Here is a 19,701-nt window from a genome sequence, read left to right as displayed (position 1 = left end):
GCATTGTCTTACCAGTCAAAGCGTATACCTCGCCGTCGATTTTCTGCTCGGCGATTAGTTGCATCGTCTCACTTACCTGAAACAGAGATGAAAGACTATCGTTAGAGAGAAATTTACAGATACGACAATCGTTTCGTTTGGGAATTTCGAACAGATTATGGTTACGTTATTACTTGTATACCTTATGCAGCTTATTTGTATTTGTCAGTTTTGTCATTTTATTATGCATATAAAAGCAAGCTTTTTTTTTTAAATAAGATACGATATAAAGCGCGTTATCGATATCAAAGTAGTAAAATAATTTGTAAGATGAAGATAAAGGAAATTTTTTAATCAATCGTATACCATTTACTTTCCCATTTTGTTCGGTGTTAGTTCTGGAAGCGTAGAATGAAAGAAGTTCGTAAAACACGGAATAATTCATCGATCGTTAGAATTTTAGAGGATATTAAGAGGAAAAGAGTAACTATACGGCGGAAACTAATCCTAAATAAAAAATCCTATATAGAATAGAAATCTGCGTATGAAGAACAATTTCAATTTTATACAATTTGAAAAATCGATTTCAGATTCCAATAACAGTGTACAAGCTATATCATCAATTACGCTTCGAATTTTTCATATTCGTTTTCCTTTTACATTTTTTTTTCGCGATTTTATATTTCTGAAAAAGATAAACACAAATCACGTTATTTTTCATACATGATGGACAAATACAGGTGTAATGAATCAGAAACAGTAAATTTCAAAAAACCTTTATTTACAAGCAATTTTTCATATTTTCACCATCGCACTCTCGTTGGTTACAAGGAAATTGATGTTTGTAGAGGAATAAAAGCTATAACAGCGTTAATCTTTTATTAAGCTTTTACAATATAAAAGTATCATTGGACGCTTTCAAAATGTTTATTGTATCCAATGGAAGATGCTTAAGGGATTATTTGAGTCTGTAAGAAGACTCGAAGTAAAAGGATTCTTCTGGATGGTCCTTCGTTTGCCACAGCCATTAGATTCTCGCGGAAGTGAAACGCTATGTCTCTGCTATGTCGTAACATCCAAGCGTTTATGCTGCTGCACACCGCTCGAACGCGTCTAAATACACGCTGGTTCATGAACACAGGTGAAATAGCACGTAAATTGGATGCAGGGCCAGGGAACTCCAGCTAGTGGTTAAAGGAAGCAAGGTAGATGGAATGACACGGACGAAAGGAAAGAAATGGGGAAACGAATTGGAACAAGGGAAAAAGTGAGTGGAGAGAAGGACGATGAAGCAGATGACCTGGCGTAGTTACCGCTGCACCTGAAACAACTTAGTTCTTGTTACAAAAGAAAATTCGATGAATGAATATTTGAATTTTTCTAGATTCTTATTTTATTATTTTCCTGCAAATAATACGTTTACAGTAGAAACAATTGGATATCACGTATTACTGGTCTAATTATTATTATTAACAATAAGAAAGAAACGTGCAGTAATAAAACATTGGAAAATAAAGCAGCACCAAGGAGAAGATACAGTGTTAATTACGGAATATGGAAGTTGACGAAGAAATATGTTGCACATAAATTAGGAATAATCGTTAAACCAATAAAATGAAACTTATTGACAGCGTAATTATTGAAATTTGAATCGACGAACGTATCATTGTCAATATTTTAATAGTAAACTTCTATCATTTAAAAAAAAAGTATGTAATTGCTAATAACAATTTTTCATGAAACTATCTTTCAGTTTCTTTCACAATCTTTGCAGCTAAACAGTATAAAACAGAATCAAATTCACGCAATAGAAAGAAGCATAAAAGAACGGCAATGAACAGCAACATTCAACGAAGGAATGGAAACGATCAGGGGAAAGTAGGTTAAGTAACTGAGAGCGGAAGTGGGAAGACAGCATCGGTCGAATCTCGAGATTACCGTGCAGATCAACACCGAGGGATGATAGTCCGCGCAACACGGGGCAGTTTAAATTTAACCGTCAGAGTGTTTAAGTGCTCTTCTGCTGGCCCTTTTCCTTCCACCCTCTCTGTCCTTCTTATCCCTCTCTCTACTTGAAGAACTAAGTGACTGTGAAAGCGGTCGTGCTTCCCACCCGTTTCAACGGCTGCAACGTGCCATGGATTAAAATGGGTCTGCTGGAAACGCCTGAAAAAAACCTCTGCCAGCGGAATTTTTTACGTTTTGGAAAATTAAAAACAACGGGTGCCACGTCCAGGATACGACTTGAAATAGAATTTGATCCGCAGCTGTAAGCTGTTCCACAAAACACTCTGAAAATGCGAAAAACATGCAGCTCTGTAAATGGATCGTTGTTCATGCTGAGATCGAATCGATGTTTGATTTACGTAGAAATATATTTAATAGAGAAGGAAGATATAAATGAATTTATCAGCTATTTGAAGGTAGGAGAATATTCTATAAAATCAATTATTACCAACTCGTCGTTCAAATTTTTAATCGTTTAGAAATAATAATTCTTCTATTTGAATTCTTCTATTTGCAGAATTATTATCCATCGTTTTATTCCCGTTAAAAATATGTTTGCTGGTGTCATAATTTATAAAAATCCATTTATCTTTATTATCTTTTAATTCCGTAAGTATAAAAGTTTCGATTTGACAGGTTAAAGAAGCAGTAATTAATAAAATTCACGAATAGACACACTTTAATTAATACACACATTAATAGACACACTTGTCAGTGTGTTGCGAAATATTACGGAACGATTCTTTAAACAATAAATTCGAATGCAAAGAACAAAGCGATCCAGGCAATATCTTTATTTTAAACAACTAAAATAAAGCATTTCATTTAACAACCGTTAAGACTAACAATCTTCATAACCAAATAAATCACACTTTGCATTTCAATGAATTTTTTTCAAATAACCATCTACTAGCACGCACGCTAGTAAGTCCGCAAGAAAGTAACTGTAAAAGCGAAAATAATAATCGTAACGTTGCAATCTTATTTAATCCTGCGACCCATCGAACAGGTCTGAGGTCTAACATCCTGCAGGCACAAATATCGACCAAAAGCTCAAGGCACACTAAACATGGTACAAAACTACGTGTCGCTCTGGACCAACAAATACCATCTGTTCCCCGTAACACGTGTCAATTTCTAGATTCCACCCCCGCCGTTTTGCAATCAACAGCCAACGGGCGCAGCCCTCAAGCTGCACGGAGCAACGTAGTTCGACGAATTACGGCGGCAGGTCGGAATCACGAAGGAATGTTTGTCAGGTTCTCGTACAGATAACACGAGACCGATATCCTAGCAGTCTACAAAACGGCGGCACGTTTCCAGCATGGTTGAGAAGGTAGAACGAGCAACATCCCGCGGGCTGCGCGAGCTTATCCTTTTTACCGTGAGATTCGCCGTTTTCCCAGACAGCCTCGTACCATTTCGTAAAGTCATCTATTTGCGGGATTAACGTACCGCGGATACCAAGCAACTTCCTGCTAGGTAAGCAGGGGAAACTTTTCGAACCAACCCAGGGAACAGGGAAAGAAGAGAAAAAGAGCGAGTGAAAAAGAGAGAGAGAGAGCTCAGGCTCGAACGAAAATTAGTTTCACTTTTTTCCCCGAGCCCTTCCACCCCTTCGCTAGTTCTTCCTCCTCCCCGTTAGTCGACGATCCACCCCCACGCTGGCTCTTGCGGCATCCAGCCACTCTCATTCGCCTCTGTCCGCGGAAACATAATCTTTTCTTTGAAATTGCTTAGAACCCTCCGGGCGTTCCGCTACTCTTCTTCCTTTCGCGATGACTCTACATGAATATTTAGTGGCCTCGTAAGAGAGCTTTCGAATTGCTGTGTGTGTAGATGGATAAATTAGAAATGCCAGCGTTCTACCGTTGCCTAGATGGACCACACGAGAAATCTTTAATCGTTAAACACTTGGTGAACCGATCGTGATTGTTGAAATTCTCAGGGGTGGTCACCTTTGGTAGCTAAAAAGTTAGAGAATGTTAAGGTTGAGGTTAATGCGTTTGGAGAATTGCAAGAGTAGGTTGGAGAGTTGTTTCTACTGATGTCCGGATGTAGTAACATTAACGTTGCTGACGGTACGTTGTGAAACAAATGTTACCGCAGTTGCGGCATATTTTTGGAAAATGCGTCAATGTTTATGAAATGAGAAACGTCGATTCACGTTTCACGTGCTCAACGATCATAAAATGAAAACGTCGATTCACGTCTACCATCAATAATGTATTCACTTATAGCGCGTAATGAATTTAGTATAATTTAAATTTTATAACAAATTGTAGGATATTGTAGCGTGAAAAGTTTAATGCAGTTCGAGAGGAATGCCGAAGTGGTTTCAGTTGATGCGATTCAATTGATATAATGTTTTCATATTTTGATGTTATAATTTAAGCATCAGTCTGAATCATCAACTACTAGCTACGCTTTTAGGTGACTAAAGCGTGACTATCTTTATTTTCCCCCTTTATATTTTTGACACTTTAAACGCTATTTTAAAATGTCGTTTTAAGAGAACAATTGCAATAACTGCACGTTATAATTTATATATATATATTAGGATATTTTAACGCCATCGATGAATATATTTACTGTATCGTAATAAATAATTATAGAATGAATTTGCAAGAAGGGCCATAATGCACGGAGATTACAGTATGCTTCACAGGACTAACTTGTAAAGCTATTTGATATTAATGATTCTGCGGCAAAGTAGATTAAATACATCATCTTAATAGAGAAACTTTTAAATAGGTTCAGAGGACAAATTACAAGTTCCCAAACTTTTTTAAAGAACTTTTGTCGTGTACTTTCGCCCCTTATGATAGTGACGTTAGAATTTATGTATAAGCTCTTTCACTGTTTAGTAACGTGTATGTATTGTATTTCTATATACACGTTATATTATATAGTTCTATATACATTCTATATACACGTATTTTCTATACATTTTAGCACTTAAATCTCCCATAACTGCAAAAGGAGCTGATATCTAACAATGAATACAAATATTCTATAATATAATAATATGATATATAATATAATATAATAAAAATAAACCCTGTGGTAGATGAATATATAATCATAATTCAAAATTTTCTAAATTTTGTATTCTAAATACTGAAATCGTAAAGTTGTTATATTATAAACTACCATTACATTACCCAACAGTCGTTCTTATTAATAATATAACAAACCGGAGAGATACGTCAAAGTCCATTATATGTATCGACCCCTTTGTTACACGAAAACAATGTACCGCATTAAAACTCCATCGAAATTCACGTAACACACGCAGTCCATTGGGAACGAAAAATCATTCCTATCGAGCTTTCATGGTCATCTTATTCCCCTCTTCGGCGTCTTTCAAAAAATCGAAACAGCAAGAAATCACAATTTCCTGGTTGAAGAAATAAGAGAGGGTCAGATAGACAAAGCGGGGGAAAAAAGGGAGAGTGGTAAGAGGTTGTACGGAAAAGCGTCTAGCAAAGATGACGAAGACGTTCGAGACACGAAAATGCGGAAGAAAGCGGAGAAAGGCGCGGAGGGATGGGTGGCTCGAATCTGTCGACCTTGCGGCCAGGCCACAATGCACTGTGCTTCGTCCCAATAAAGCCCGCCAGTTTATACACGATCTCTGGCAAATACGTTGCAATTATCATATAAAAGGATCAGTCTGGGGAAGAAGACAGCCCGCTTCTATGGCGCTCCATTATAGGGGAGAGCGCACGAAAGGAATTGCAGTAAGGGCGGAAGATTCTCCGCGGACGAGGAGCAGCAGCAAGGGAAAGGAGAAGAGAAGGATGGGGCGTGTATTGATCTGTCATCGTCCGCCCGGTCCTTTTCGAATTTTAGATCAGCGAGAATCCTATGCAAACCCGTCCCGTTCTACTCTGATTCACCAGCAGCCACCAGAATTCGAAGCTCGGTGCTCGATGAGTTCGATCGATTCAAACCGACAGGATTTGTCTTTAATGGGCGCCGTGTAGCGAATGGAAAATGCCGCGCGCTATTTCCAGGGTCTGACATTAGCCGCGTATTAATTAGACGTTGCAGAAACCGATGGTTTAAGCGTTGGGATTTTTATTTTCTACAAAATGTAGATACTTATATCGTAGATTGTAAACTTTCACGATAATTAGATGACGCATTTTTCAGCTCTGACCTGATGAAGCAAATTGAAAATCACGATTTTCGAGTTATCACCGCGAGAATACTGCAGGGTCACTCGTTGTCCGATTATGAAAATCTTATTTATCTTCGTAATTCGACCGGCTAAGGAGTCGAGATATCGATGTTTGAGATAGAGATATTTGATACTGTGCTGCATCTACAAATGTATCTCATTGTTAATTTTGTACTAATACGAAAGTTGATTTCCAGGGTTAAGAATTAAAATTGAGAAACAAAGAACACTTGAAGCTGTTTTATGAGCGTTATTTTCCTCGTTTGGAAATTTGATTTGATTATATCCAAAATCAGAGTTTCTCATTTTCTGGAAAACATACTTTTTCGAGTTGAGTCACGTATATATATAATAGAAATTCCATTTACGATGTCCATTCAGGATGACCGGCGAAAATATTTCAACATTAACCATAGAAAACTTTTGTGTGTACATCGTTCATGTTATATCAAACATTTTGAAATTTCATTAAAAATTTAATTACTGTAGCGAGATGGTAAAATTATGATGGTACGACTGTTGCGATAGTAAAATTTCAAAAGAATTGGTAAAATTTCACAGAAATCTTCGGAGCTATCGTTTAAAAAAAAGAACTTATTGCATCTTTCGGTCTTATTATTTAACGTCTTCGGTTTGAAAATCTTCTGACATCAAATCTGTCATTATAAAAACCATTCTTAATCATTAGGATTATTAGGAGATTAATGAAGATATCTTCTTTCGCCTCCACTCAACTCTAAAACCACGCTTTGTATCGATTTATATAATAAAAATGTATGCAGTAACCTAATTATGTCTTTCGGCGTCAACAATTTTTAGTTTATGCTTCAACAATATACGTAGAATACGTAGAATATTCTATTTCATGAGGAGGATAATAACGTCATTTAGTACAACTCCACTTATTCAAACTTCATTTATGAAAAGGAAATTTTAGTTAGCGCCCGATTAATTGAAGTTCTGCCGATTGAATTCACTCATCTGAACTTCTATTATTCGAACGAGAAATCGTAGATATTGAAGAGAACGAGTGAACTTCCATTATATGTACAGTTAATTATACTCATTTCAGTTATATGGATTATTCGTGCCATACAAAAATAGTATCATGAACGTATAATAATTAATTGTATATTAATTTATTAATGTATAATAATGATACCATTCCCGTCTTTTCATTATTAACGTTCATTATTAGTTAAACGTTTAATTATTGTTTTACGTAGGAGTAAACAAACTTCCTGGAAGCAAATTTCTAGTGATACAGTACTTCATACGGAAAAATCGTGCAATTTTTAATAGAACTTAAAGGTATAGTATATTTCATGAATTATTTAATAAATTATTAGGTATGCAAGGAAAAGAATAAACATGAGTATGATCGAAGAAGAAACACCGTTAAGTAATAAGCATCAAAAGCTGGATAAATTAACCATGCCAACAGCATTATGGAAAAACATGGTCCAATAATATTTTTACAAAAAGTCACAGTACCATTTCTTTGAATGTACAATATTATCCTTTATTACGATTAATTAAAAAACGACAGATTTGATAAGAGAGAGAAAAGAAAAACGAATGGTCTCGAGTGAAACCATAGATCCAGTTAAATAAACGAGATCTGCTCTCGGGAACATAGATAAGGGTCAATGGGGGTCACCACGGACCAGAGAGATGTGATCTTAAAGGCTCGTTCGAAGGGAAGTAGGGTGAGATTGGCTAGGAATCACGTGGGGTTAAAACTTTAATCAATGCGGGGATGGAACATGGTTGTCTCTCGTTGAAATAGGAATTCGACTTGCGAGATTACACAGTAGGGAAGTAAAGTGGATTTATGTTACGAGATATGGTCACGTTAAGTCTCCTAACGTAGCTCGCGTTAACATAGTGAAACAAGGAAGAGTATCGGGAGATTTGAAGATTAAATTCCCAAGAACGAAGAAGAAAAGTCAAATAGCGGAAAATAAAGAACGATCTATCGTAAAATAAGATCAACAGAGTTTCCAGTTATCTCGTTTGAAATTAGATAAAATGAAGTTCGAACAAACGTTTCAGCATTCATTAGGCTTCGCGAAACTACCTGAATTACAATAGTTTCGCCAAAGCAAAAACTTTTCGCCATAGTTTCAACTTCGTTTGGAAATACGTCAAGATAAGTTATCGCGTTGTTCGACCAGACTCGTCCGTGTTACACGTCAGAAATTTAGATGTGCGCGTAATATAAAACATCGAGATTGTATGGATTATCGCGTGTAAATAAACTAGTAATCATGTTCCATGCAATCGAAGAAGAATGACTAAGTATGACAAGTAAAACTTAATTTGTCAGACTATTCCACAAGCGATATTATCTCTTGGCTCGCATTCTGAATATCAAATTGTTCAGAGAATTATAAATGGTATTAATACAGAAATGATTAATGTTGACGGGTCTAGTTTTGGAAAATAGCAGAAATATTCGTCAGTAAATACGGTAACATTTTTATATTTTAAAGTTACATGTACAAACACGATATTTACGACGACAAGAATGGATATAATATTAACTGCTATAACGACGATGAACGGTAAGTAATTTTTAATAAAATTGAGAAACTTACAAAAAGTGAAATCGATCCGTTTGGCTTGTGACAGATTCGTATAAACTGTCATTTATTTTTATAAATAAATAAAGCCGAGTCTGTTCCTATTTGAGCCTCTAGAATTTGAAAAATATTAATTTAATCAGTTAATAGGATGTTAACTTTATGCTATAAATTCTCTTTCGGTCGATTTCGTTCGTTAAATCTATCTCACTGGAAAAATTGAAAGACCACCATAGTTCGACTCTCTTCTTTTGAAATACGAGTTACCAAAGTTTAACTATATTTATAGAAATAACCGAGCTTGTTTCGCATTCGACTGTGAAACAATCGATTCAACAAACGCAACTGTGACGACGGACGCAGACATATGACGCCGCAAATCAACCCAGTTGAGGGAACCCGAATAAAAATCTCCGTCGAGATAACGCCTACCTGAAAAATTCGATTCGTTATCACAGATTCGGTAAACAGAAATCAGTGAAAAAGATCCGATCCCTGTGAACGGGCGCAGAGAAACTTCGAGTTGAAAATCTCGGTTTGTAACAAATTATCTGCCTTAGTACGGCAACGAGTTGTTTCCACGCCGAAGAATATCGCGTACAATTCCACAAGCAGTCGGCAAAATGTGACAGATTTATCCGCGATTACGATAAATCTTCGTGACGGCTAGTTAGAAGGAGAACTAACTGGATGGCTGTTCGAACAGATATTCTACCTTTTATCGATGAGAACGGATATATCTATTCCTGTTAATCATTTGTTCACTGGACTGGCCGAATATATCCGTACTTTCTAATATTTAAAAATATTTATTTATATTATATCGAAATATTTCAAAATATTTCCTCTATACTTGAGAATAATACTTCTAACCGAACGAATGACTTGTAAAAATTTTGTTCCCACTGAAGGATTTCGAAAATTCTATATCTGTGTCTATCAATTAAAAACCTATTTTACCTATTTAACACGATGAGAAACACCGTACTATATTTTATATAATATTCGTATACTCTACGAACTCTACAAATCAATTTTTACATCTTCAAACATCGCATAAATCCATAGAAATCCACAGTCTACCGATCGAGATACTCGGGCATTCTACTCATCCTATTCCGTTACACCGGATGTGCAGATGATAATTTTACTATCACGCATTGTCGGAATTTTCAAAATTGTTCTTTCGTGTAACATTCTAAATATTGTATTACACAAGCCGAGTTAACAGATCTCCTGAAACCATAACATAATCCTCCCACATTAAAGTCGACCATGTTAGTCACTTGTATTGAAAAAAGCAAACTGTTAAGTCCTTAATCGGCGTGTAACGATGTTTGCGTGTCCATTAGAAATTATGAAGCCACCGGATACATCGTGGGCGAATGGTTAACGCCGCGAAGCATAATTCAACCGGCTCTCTCGCCCCTTATGGATGTGTTGGGGAGGTGTTGGTACAGTAAACTTCCACGAACTCTAATATAGCACGCCGTATTCAGAGAGTCCAGAGTTCGCGGCTATCTTAAATTGAATCTGCCAGCAATGCCAATACGGCTCGTGTCGGGGCTCTTGGGGTTGACTCTCCTTATTTCGTGCTTGGTGCTATCATTTTCTCTCGTCAGGCGTTATCCCCAGCTCCAAGAACAGCCGAGAATACCGATGTGCCCCTCGCGCTTAATCGATTCCGCTGTAATTACGCCCTGCTAACGAACGCTCGTTAATTATCATTCGTTGATATTCGTTTTCTCGGCTTTTCACGTAAATTGCGCAAGGACACGCTCCGATGCACTGGTGATTCGTTGATTTCGTTTATCGCGACCGTGTCTTGGTTACATGATTGATTATGCTAGTCCAGATTCGTGTCAATCCTAGTTATCGATGATTAGCGATGTAAGACAGACAAGTGATGAGAAGATCTATACGTATAGCGACATGTTTGGTTCACTTCGTGAGTTTATTTCGCTGACAAGCTATTGAGAGGTGGGTCACAAAATTATTCACTGAAAGATTGAATCTGCGAAGAAAGATTTATACGGAAATTGTGATTGGATGTTAAAAGTAACGTTGGGTATCGAAGGATGCTTTGGCTGTCAAAGGATTTGGAGATTCCTTAGTTGTATATTACACATTCATTTTGTTTATGGTCAGACTATACCAGAACTTAGTATCGTGGAATACCTCATTTTCTATTTAATGAAACATGTTTCGCTTTTAGTTAATAATTACTACAACAGTATTAAAATATTCCACGGACAAATATATAAAAATCTTTCATTTGTTACAATAAATATTCATCGAAAATCAATATGATTTAATTATATGAACTATGTAACTGTCCTGCGACAGGTAGAAACAAATGGATTTTAAGTATAAACCAAAATTGTTAAATAAAATAACGCAAGCAATTAAATTAATGAAGTAAAACTTTAATATAACGCTATATTAAAAAGTAAAACAGAATTGCGCGGGTGTTAAAATATGTTAAATTTATATATTTAATATATTATAACGGAATAACGATACCTATATGCAAAGAATTACGAAATTGTATGCATACATAATTCAGTTGTGGAAATTTATAAATTGTTATAAAATATCGTGGTAGGTGGGAAAAATAAAAAATCTTATGGAAAAAGCCCAAAAAAATTTGTTATCACTTGTTACAGATTAAAATATTGTAAAAATTTTTTCCTCTTTGGGATGGGTGTACAGTCTTGACCACTGGTCAACTTTATGTTTGTCCATTAGAGTACAATTATTCTTGTCATAAACTCGCATTTAAAATAGATTAACATAGTTATAACTCGAAACCTAGTACCAGAGAAGCGAAAATATAGTTTTACATTGTAAAAAATATAAAAATGATAAAAATAATTATTGTAACAAATTACCAAAGACGCCAATTTACAATAAATATTACAAAATTATTTAATTTGATTGCGTTATAATAGAACAATCACTTTTCATGATTTTCATTGGTCGCGTACGTTAAAGAAAACCAATCATCCGGAACGTCACCGGATGTTATATAAGAAACATCCGACTCGCGCGCGAGCTCATTTTCGCTGTAACTCTCGTGGGGTGAACATCAACAACTTTCAAGAACTTTTGTTGACATATTCGTAATTTAGTTTTTATATTATTACAATTAAGCTATTATTATAACGTTTAAACTATTAATTTATAGCACTTAAGCTAATAAGTTATAACGTTTTAATTAATAATTTATTAAATTTAAATTAATACTTTATAACATTTAAGCTATTATTATAACAATTAAACTATTAATTTATAGCACTTAAGTTAATAAGTTATAACGTTTTAATTAATAATTTATTAAATTTAAATTAATACTTTATAACATTTAAGCTATTATTATAACAATTAAACTATTAATTTATAGCACTTAAGCTAATAAGTTATAACGTTTTAACTAATAATTTATTAAATTTAAATTAATACTTTATAACATTTAAACTATTAATTTAGAGCATTTATGCTATTAATTTATAGCACTTAAGCTAATAAGTTATAACGTTTTAATTAATAATTTATTAAATTTAAATTAATACTTTATAACATTTAAGCTATTATTATAACAATTAAACTATTAATTTATAGCACTTAAGCTAATAAGTTATAACGTTTTAATTAATAATTTATTAAATTTAAATTAATACTTTATAACATTTAAGCTATTATTATAACAATTAAACTATTAATTTATAGCACTTAAGCTAATAAGTTATAACATTTTAACTAACAATTTATTAAATTTAAATTAATACTTTATAACATTCAAGCTATTATTATAACATTTAAGCTATTAATTTAGATCATTTATACTATTAATATATAACAGTTAAACTATTATTTTAGGAAATTTAGAATTAATGGACGGGTCTCTTGCGTAGTCACCTCCTCGTGGTGAGACCTGGTAATTGGCATCGTTTTCCAAAATTTAATCAGTTGATTAATCTTTGGAAAGCGATGCCAAGCTAAGAACTACGCACCAGTCCAGTTTGGGTCACCAAAAGCCGCGAAAAGAATTTTGGATGATCTAGACTGGACTGCACCGTGGGACATCGTTGGACACCGTTGGACACCGTGGGACACCGTGGGACACCGTGGGACACCGTGGGACACCGTTGGACACCGTTGGACACCGTGGGACACCGTTGGACACCGTTGGACACCGTGGGACACCGTTGGACACCGTTGGACACCGTTGGACACCGTTGGACACCGTGGGACACCGTGGGACACCGTGGGACACCGTGGGACACCGTGGGACACCGTGGGACACCGTGGGACACCGTGGGACACCGTGGGACACCGTGGGACACCGTGGGACACCGTGGGACACCGTGGGACACCGTGGGACACCGTTGGACACCGTTGGACACCGTTGGACACCGTTGGACACCGTTGGACACCGTGGGACACCGTTGGACACCGTGGGACACCGTGGGACACCGTGGGACACCGTGGGACACCGTGGGACACCGTGGGACACCGTGGGACACCGTGGGACACCGTGGGACGCCGTGGGACACCGTGGGACGCCGTGGGACACCGTGGGACACCGTGGGACACCGTGGGACACCGTGGGACACCGTGGGACACCATTGGACACCATCGGATATGTCTTGACTATGTCGAATCGATTCCGAGCTCATTCTGTACAATGATACTTATCTGACTTGGAACGAGATATAAAAATCTATTCTTCTTTTCCACTGAATCTTGCTGTTATTTTGTGCACAGGAGTGCATTGCTAGAATCCGTTGATATTTTTGAAAGATCCCGATGTATGAAATCATTCTCTTATTTCAAACGAATTTTTAAGGAATTATCTTATTGTTTTAAATTGAGTTATAACGTCATAAACTTGCAACTTAGTAACAGTTAGATTGAAATACCTCGAAACAAGGTTCCGCGCGCATTTGTGCAGTATTCTTTAAGTATTTTTAGTGACGAACTTTTGAATTCTTGCAAATATCTTCCAATATTTATAACACGCGACTACAGTGTATTAGTGGAATGTACATTTCGTATTCTAATAACGAAAATTCACAGTATATATTCTAATTGCGAACAGTATAATTCTTGCAAACGATTGCATTCCATTCACGGTATTCGTAAGCATTTGTTTCCTATCGAGAAATATCTCATAATTTCAATAATTTTTCATATTTGTTTCAATTTCTTAATAATAATTTTTAAGTATAAATAAAATAGCAGTATTTTCTAAATAAACGTTCGATAGGGAAAAGAAGAAAATTATCGAAACGACGTTTCGCTTCTTTTTCAACCCCCCCCCCCCCCGCCCCTAAACAGCTTTATTTTCAGGGAATATTTGTGACCGCGCGCAATGCGGTTGTAGAGTCAGTGTTTGCTACGCGATAGTTTCATTTCAATACTTTAAAATCACGATATTTTTGATTAAATTCGATCGAATAATCACGCGCGAAAATTAATAAAATTTTATCAATTAAATTTGTACGCGATATTAGAGTTCTTGTTCGGTGATTATCACTTAAGCGGTCGCGGTAACGTAGTCTTTTATTTTTCTTTTTTTTTTTTTTTTGAATATTCGTTTTCGGTATTAGAGTCAGTGCCTCCCTCAAGAGGATAAGGCCTCTCCAGGAGATCAAAAATGTAAGTAATTTTATGTATTGTATTTCAATTTGTTCTATTTATTACATTTTGTTTGAAATATTGTTAATTATAAAATAAAAATGATTGATAATTTAGAAAGTTGTAAATGTCCTTTTTAATTGAAAAGTCTTAACATTAAAGTACAATAAAACTGTCTGATATGTATCAAAAATCACTAAATGTTTTATTCTCAAACTTTTATATTAGAGTTTCAGTTTTTACTCTTAACAAAGTTTATTAGAATTTCAATCTTTATTATTACTAAAGTTACTGAAGTTAATAAACCGTCATTTCTCATTATCTCCAACCTTTTAAATAACCAGCAATCACTCATCATGTTTTGTTCTGTAACAGATTTTTCGCAACCTCCATTTCCACCACTGGACCTTACACGGTTCCTGCCTGATGTTAGTCTCCCTGATGATATTCCCTGGGATGGCGCAGCATCCATGGTACGTCCTCTGTTTCTCCGCTTCGAACGGTGAGTCGCATGCATTTCTGTTCCTCCGGTCACCCAATCATGTCGTAGGATGAAAGGTCCGAATCGGCACGGGTGACTGGTTGTATTACGTAGAATTTTTTGCGAGCATAGTGACCGCGGGTATTTTTTATACCCGTGAGTAGTAACAGCCTTTTTAAAATTTATTAGTTTAGGATAGGTCTTCTTGCACATCGCGATTATAATAATTGGTTTTTTAATAGTTAGGCTTAACATATACACTTGAGAATATATTCGTGTTATTCATAAATATGCATGTTAATATTCCATATGAATATTTGCAAATGGCAAATATCTACACGAATATACCTATATGACATAAATATATTTAATTTTAAGCAATGAATTGATCGTGACAATATTAAGTCACGTTAGTTTATTTCACTTCGGCTAGAATTTAAAATATGAGTAAAAATTCATTTTTCCCGTACAAGAATGTGTGAAATTTTACGTGCAAGAAGACACTTCGCGACAGGTAGATTTTTTAATCAAAGCAATAATTTTGAACACAGCTTCTGCATTTTCGAGTATGTGCTTTGATAAAGAGATCGCCTGAGATTATTTCTTTCTTAGTAATATATTTAGAGTCAATTATTCCATTTGATCGAGTCTCAGTCTTTTTCAATTAACGCTATCTTTTTTGCAATATTAAAATTTTTTTCTGATTTATTAAATTAATAAAGTAGAGTTACTTAGTTACTATTAAATTAATAAAATAGATTTAATCAGATACAAAGTAGTAAAATATAAAATCAAAGAACGTTAGTCCGTTAAATAAAAATTACACCAACTAATCATCTTTTTAGATCAGGATTTTCAGGTTTAACCCTTTCCGTGCCCATTGTCAGGATCTCATTCACGTGCCCAGGTGCTACTTGAATGGGAGAAAGACATTGGGCACGATGACCTAGAATTAAGTAATGTAATAATTTCTCAGCGACTGACCATGTGTTAGTGTATCGTGCACGACGTATTTTCCACATTACGTGTGTGTGTTGTTAGGTCGTGGAATTGCGTCGCTTTTTCTCATTCCTTAAAACTTCAAATATTAAAAATGTCGAGACATATATCGATTCAATTTACGTCTCGATAGACTTAGAATTTCTGATAATATCATCCACGTGACTAAGTGTACTCATACTCTTAATATTGCTATCAATTGCAATTATAATTCCAAGTTTACTTATATCTATTTTAAAAATATAATTTCCTCAGACGTGTTTTATCACGTATTACGCAATGGTCACTAGCCTTCGTCAGTCGATTTCAGGAAAAAGGTACGTACCTTAGAGTATGCATGTTATGTTAAGCTCGGGTGTCGGAGGCGTCCCGGGACGTCCTCTCTAGTGTAGGACCTTTGCGCCCGGGCGTTTGTGTGAGAACCGTGGAGTGGGTGTGTTGGTGTGCCTGTTTTGCCATTTTTTAAATATAGCGCTAGGTAGGATAGGTAGTATACTTTCTGGTGTGTCTGTTAATTATAAGTAGGTAGGGCCGGGCAGGTTGGCACAGTCTCAGGTCGGGTAGGCGCGTTTTCGTGTGACCAACCTGTTTCTGGAAATTTATTTGAAAAATCGACGGTGAAAGTGGCACGAGTAGGGCATGCTCTCGTCTCTGGTTTTGCCTTTCGATTTTTCGAATTTCGCGGTCGCGGTCGCGAATGGGCTCGAAACGAACGTTTATTGCTCGAGCACGCACGTGCGAGTGGGCAACGATCATTGCTGTGATCGTTGGTCAGTCCATGTGCACTTCAATCAGCTTCCGCGGTTTATATTTTTATTTTACCTTTATAAGTTTTTTTTTTGTTTGCGATTTAGAAGTCTCGAGCTTAGATTTAAGTTACAGCGGGCATTGCGCCCGAAGAAGGAAGAGGCTATAAGCCGAAGAGGCCCGACAAACTGTCACTCAAGAGGGCAACTACCAATGGCTCCCCATCCTCTGGGTCATCCGGAGCATGGGAAGTCATTATCGTTACTACTTTGTCACTATGCTCGCTTTTAGTATTTGTAGCAGTAGTAGTAGTAGTAGTAGTAGTAGTCTTTGTTTTTTTGGCCGATGTATATATCGGTCCATCGTCCCATTGGGCAAATCGCGATTTTTCTTATTAGTGTTGCGACAAGTTAATTACGGGTTGTATTAGAGTTACGAAATGATTACGGTTTGAATTAGAGTTGCGATAAAATGATAATCGCGTTTGTTTTAGAGTTGCGAATTACGATATCGCGATTGTCTTTTGCAATTTTTAGAATTTTTTCTGTTTTTCTGTTTAAGTAGCAATACTAGGATATTTAAAGTAGATTTTTCAAATAGTAAATAGTAATTTTCATTAAATTCACTTTAAGAATTAGCGTTGCGACATTGTTCCATCGCGAGTTCTACTTATTTTTCCTGTTAGCGTTGCGATAATGAATGCTCGCGTTTTGTTAAGTAGAGTTGCGTTCACAAACTGCCCAAACCCTCCGACTGCATTTGTCGGACACTGCTCCTGGATCACACGTACAGCCTAAAGAGCTGTACAAGTGTGATCGTCCATCTGCAACCTCCTAAATGGTTGCACTGCGATCTCTCGCTATTAGTGTTGCGTATTGCTTAAATACGAGTGCGTAGATTTATACTTATTAGCGTTGCGTATCAGATATCGGGAATTTTCAGATTTTTCTTTCTTTTTTTAAATGGTAGATTAATTGATATTGCAGATATAACGAAGCACTCGTTGCGTTTGATTTTGAGAATTTTCTGCTTCATAAATATTAGTAGTAAATTAGCGTTGCGAAACAAGAATATTCAGTTCCACTCTCGGCGTGTTGATCGGGTTTATATAGAGTGGAAGACGATTGAATTTTAGTAGCCCTTCTGGCTACTGCTTTGTTTCTTTTTCAGCGCCCCTTATTAATGCGCCCCTTATTACTATGTTTATTACTGAAAATACTGCTATAAGACATATTCCTTTGTCAGCGTTAACGTTACCATGACTGCTAAAATACAGAATTTTATTACGAATGTATAATATATATATATATATTTACATGTATGAAATTGTGAGCGATTTCATGCGCAACAAAGTATTATAACGAAATATCTTAATGTTGCTATGAAGGCTTGAAATATTTGTTAAAATTTAATTCATTGCCATTGGAATTAGTGCTGGTGATTGTTCGTTCTTAGAACCATAACTTTTAGAATTTTTTCGACCGCGATATTTTCACTTCAATCTTTTAACAGTAATGTAGAATTTTATAAATATTCGAATTTCATTTGCATGAAACAAAAGTTTCGTCACGAAACAAAGACATCGTCACGTTTGTAGCAAAAATTCTGCAAAAAATGACTTATGCACATACCTTTCGGTTTATTATGTTGCAAATCACTATGTTGTTGTAGAAAATAACAGATACTGTTAAAAGTTAAAAGATAAAGCAAGTGATTTTATAATAACCGGGGTTTCTCTCATCTTAGTTATTCCAAATGAACTTTTCAATTTTTAATTCAGTTTAAATTCAATTACTTAAAATTCTTGTTTCCAACGTAACCCTAGTTTCGATTAAAAGATACACACGATTCTCTATATTTGCTAAAATTTAATCAATAGTAATTTGATCTATAATTGACCATTATTAATAGTTTATTTTTCATAAAATGTTTCATAAAATGTTCTCGTTTTAAAGATGTCTGTTTCTTCCATATACCAAATCCAGTAAATGAGTTTGTTTCAGATTTATCAATTTACAGAAAATACGTTTCAGTTACATATATGAACATTTTATGGCATATTAAATATGTATGCTAGATGCCCAAATGATTTTTCTTCCATCGTCTGATTGTTCAGGCTTCTTCCCGTTTTGCCATTTTTAAAAGAAGCATATCGCGGTCACATTGGAGTATATAACTTTCCGATATCTTCATAAGTTTAGTACAACGAGTCGTATGTCTCTTTTGCAAGACTCTAAATTGTATATACAGTGTCAGTACTTTCATTTCCTTTCTGTGGTTCCAAGTTAGACATATGTATCATCGATACCGAATGTTGCCAGTACGGTTGCGAATTATGGTACAATGTTTGTACCGATCGATGTAATTGTTTTCGCAGATTAATCAGTTGATTAATTTTTAGAAAACGACTACATCGATAAGTACAAACATAGCACAATAATTCGATACCAAGCTCAGAATCACGCTAATACAGTCCACTTTGGATTACGAAAAGCCACGAAGAGAATTTTGGATAATCTAAACTGGACTGCAACGTGGAACGACATTGGACACCGTGGGACGCCGTTGGACACCGTGGGACGCCACTGGAAACCGTAGAACACCGTTGGTCCAGTGTAGATCACCAAAAAACGCGAAAAGAATTTTGGATGATCTAGACTGGACTGCAACGTGGGACACCGTGGGATACCATTGGTCCAGTGTGGATCTCCAAATGCCGCGAAAAGAATTTTGGACGATCTATACCGGGCTGCAATGCGGACGTCCGCTGGTCCAGTGTAGATCACCAAAAAACGCGAAAAGAATTTTGGATGATCTAGACTGGACTGCAACGTGGGACACCGTGGGATACCATTGGTCCAGTGTGGATCTCCAAATGCCGCGAAAAGAATTTTGGATGATCTACACTGGACTGCAACGTGGGACACCACGGGTTCAGTGTGGATCTCCAAATGCCGCGAAAAGAATTTTGGATGATCTACACTGGACTGCAACGTGGGACACCATTGGCTCAGTGTGGATCTCCAAATGCCGCGAAAAGAATTTTGGATGATCTACACTGGACTGCAACGTGGGAC

General features: G+C 36.0%; 1 protein-coding gene across 1 annotated transcript in view; it reads right to left on the bottom strand.

The window, feature by feature from the left end:
• LOC126916985 (E3 ubiquitin-protein ligase MIB1-like) overlaps nucleotides 1–19,701 on the bottom strand; it is a 266,584-nt gene that overhangs the window by 181,508 nt on the left and 65,375 nt on the right. Inside the window, exon 2 of the mRNA XM_050723374.1 lies at nucleotides 13–76. The gene's annotated coding sequence lies outside the window, so the exon portion shown is untranslated. The remainder of the gene's footprint in view (nucleotides 1–12; nucleotides 77–19,701) is intronic.

Source organism: Bombus affinis, chromosome 5 (assembly GCF_024516045.1).
Source record: "Bombus affinis isolate iyBomAffi1 chromosome 5, iyBomAffi1.2, whole genome shotgun sequence".
Taxonomy (NCBI): Eukaryota; Metazoa; Arthropoda; class Insecta; order Hymenoptera; family Apidae; genus Bombus; species Bombus affinis.
This window is presented reverse-complemented; position numbering and strand designations above follow the sequence as displayed.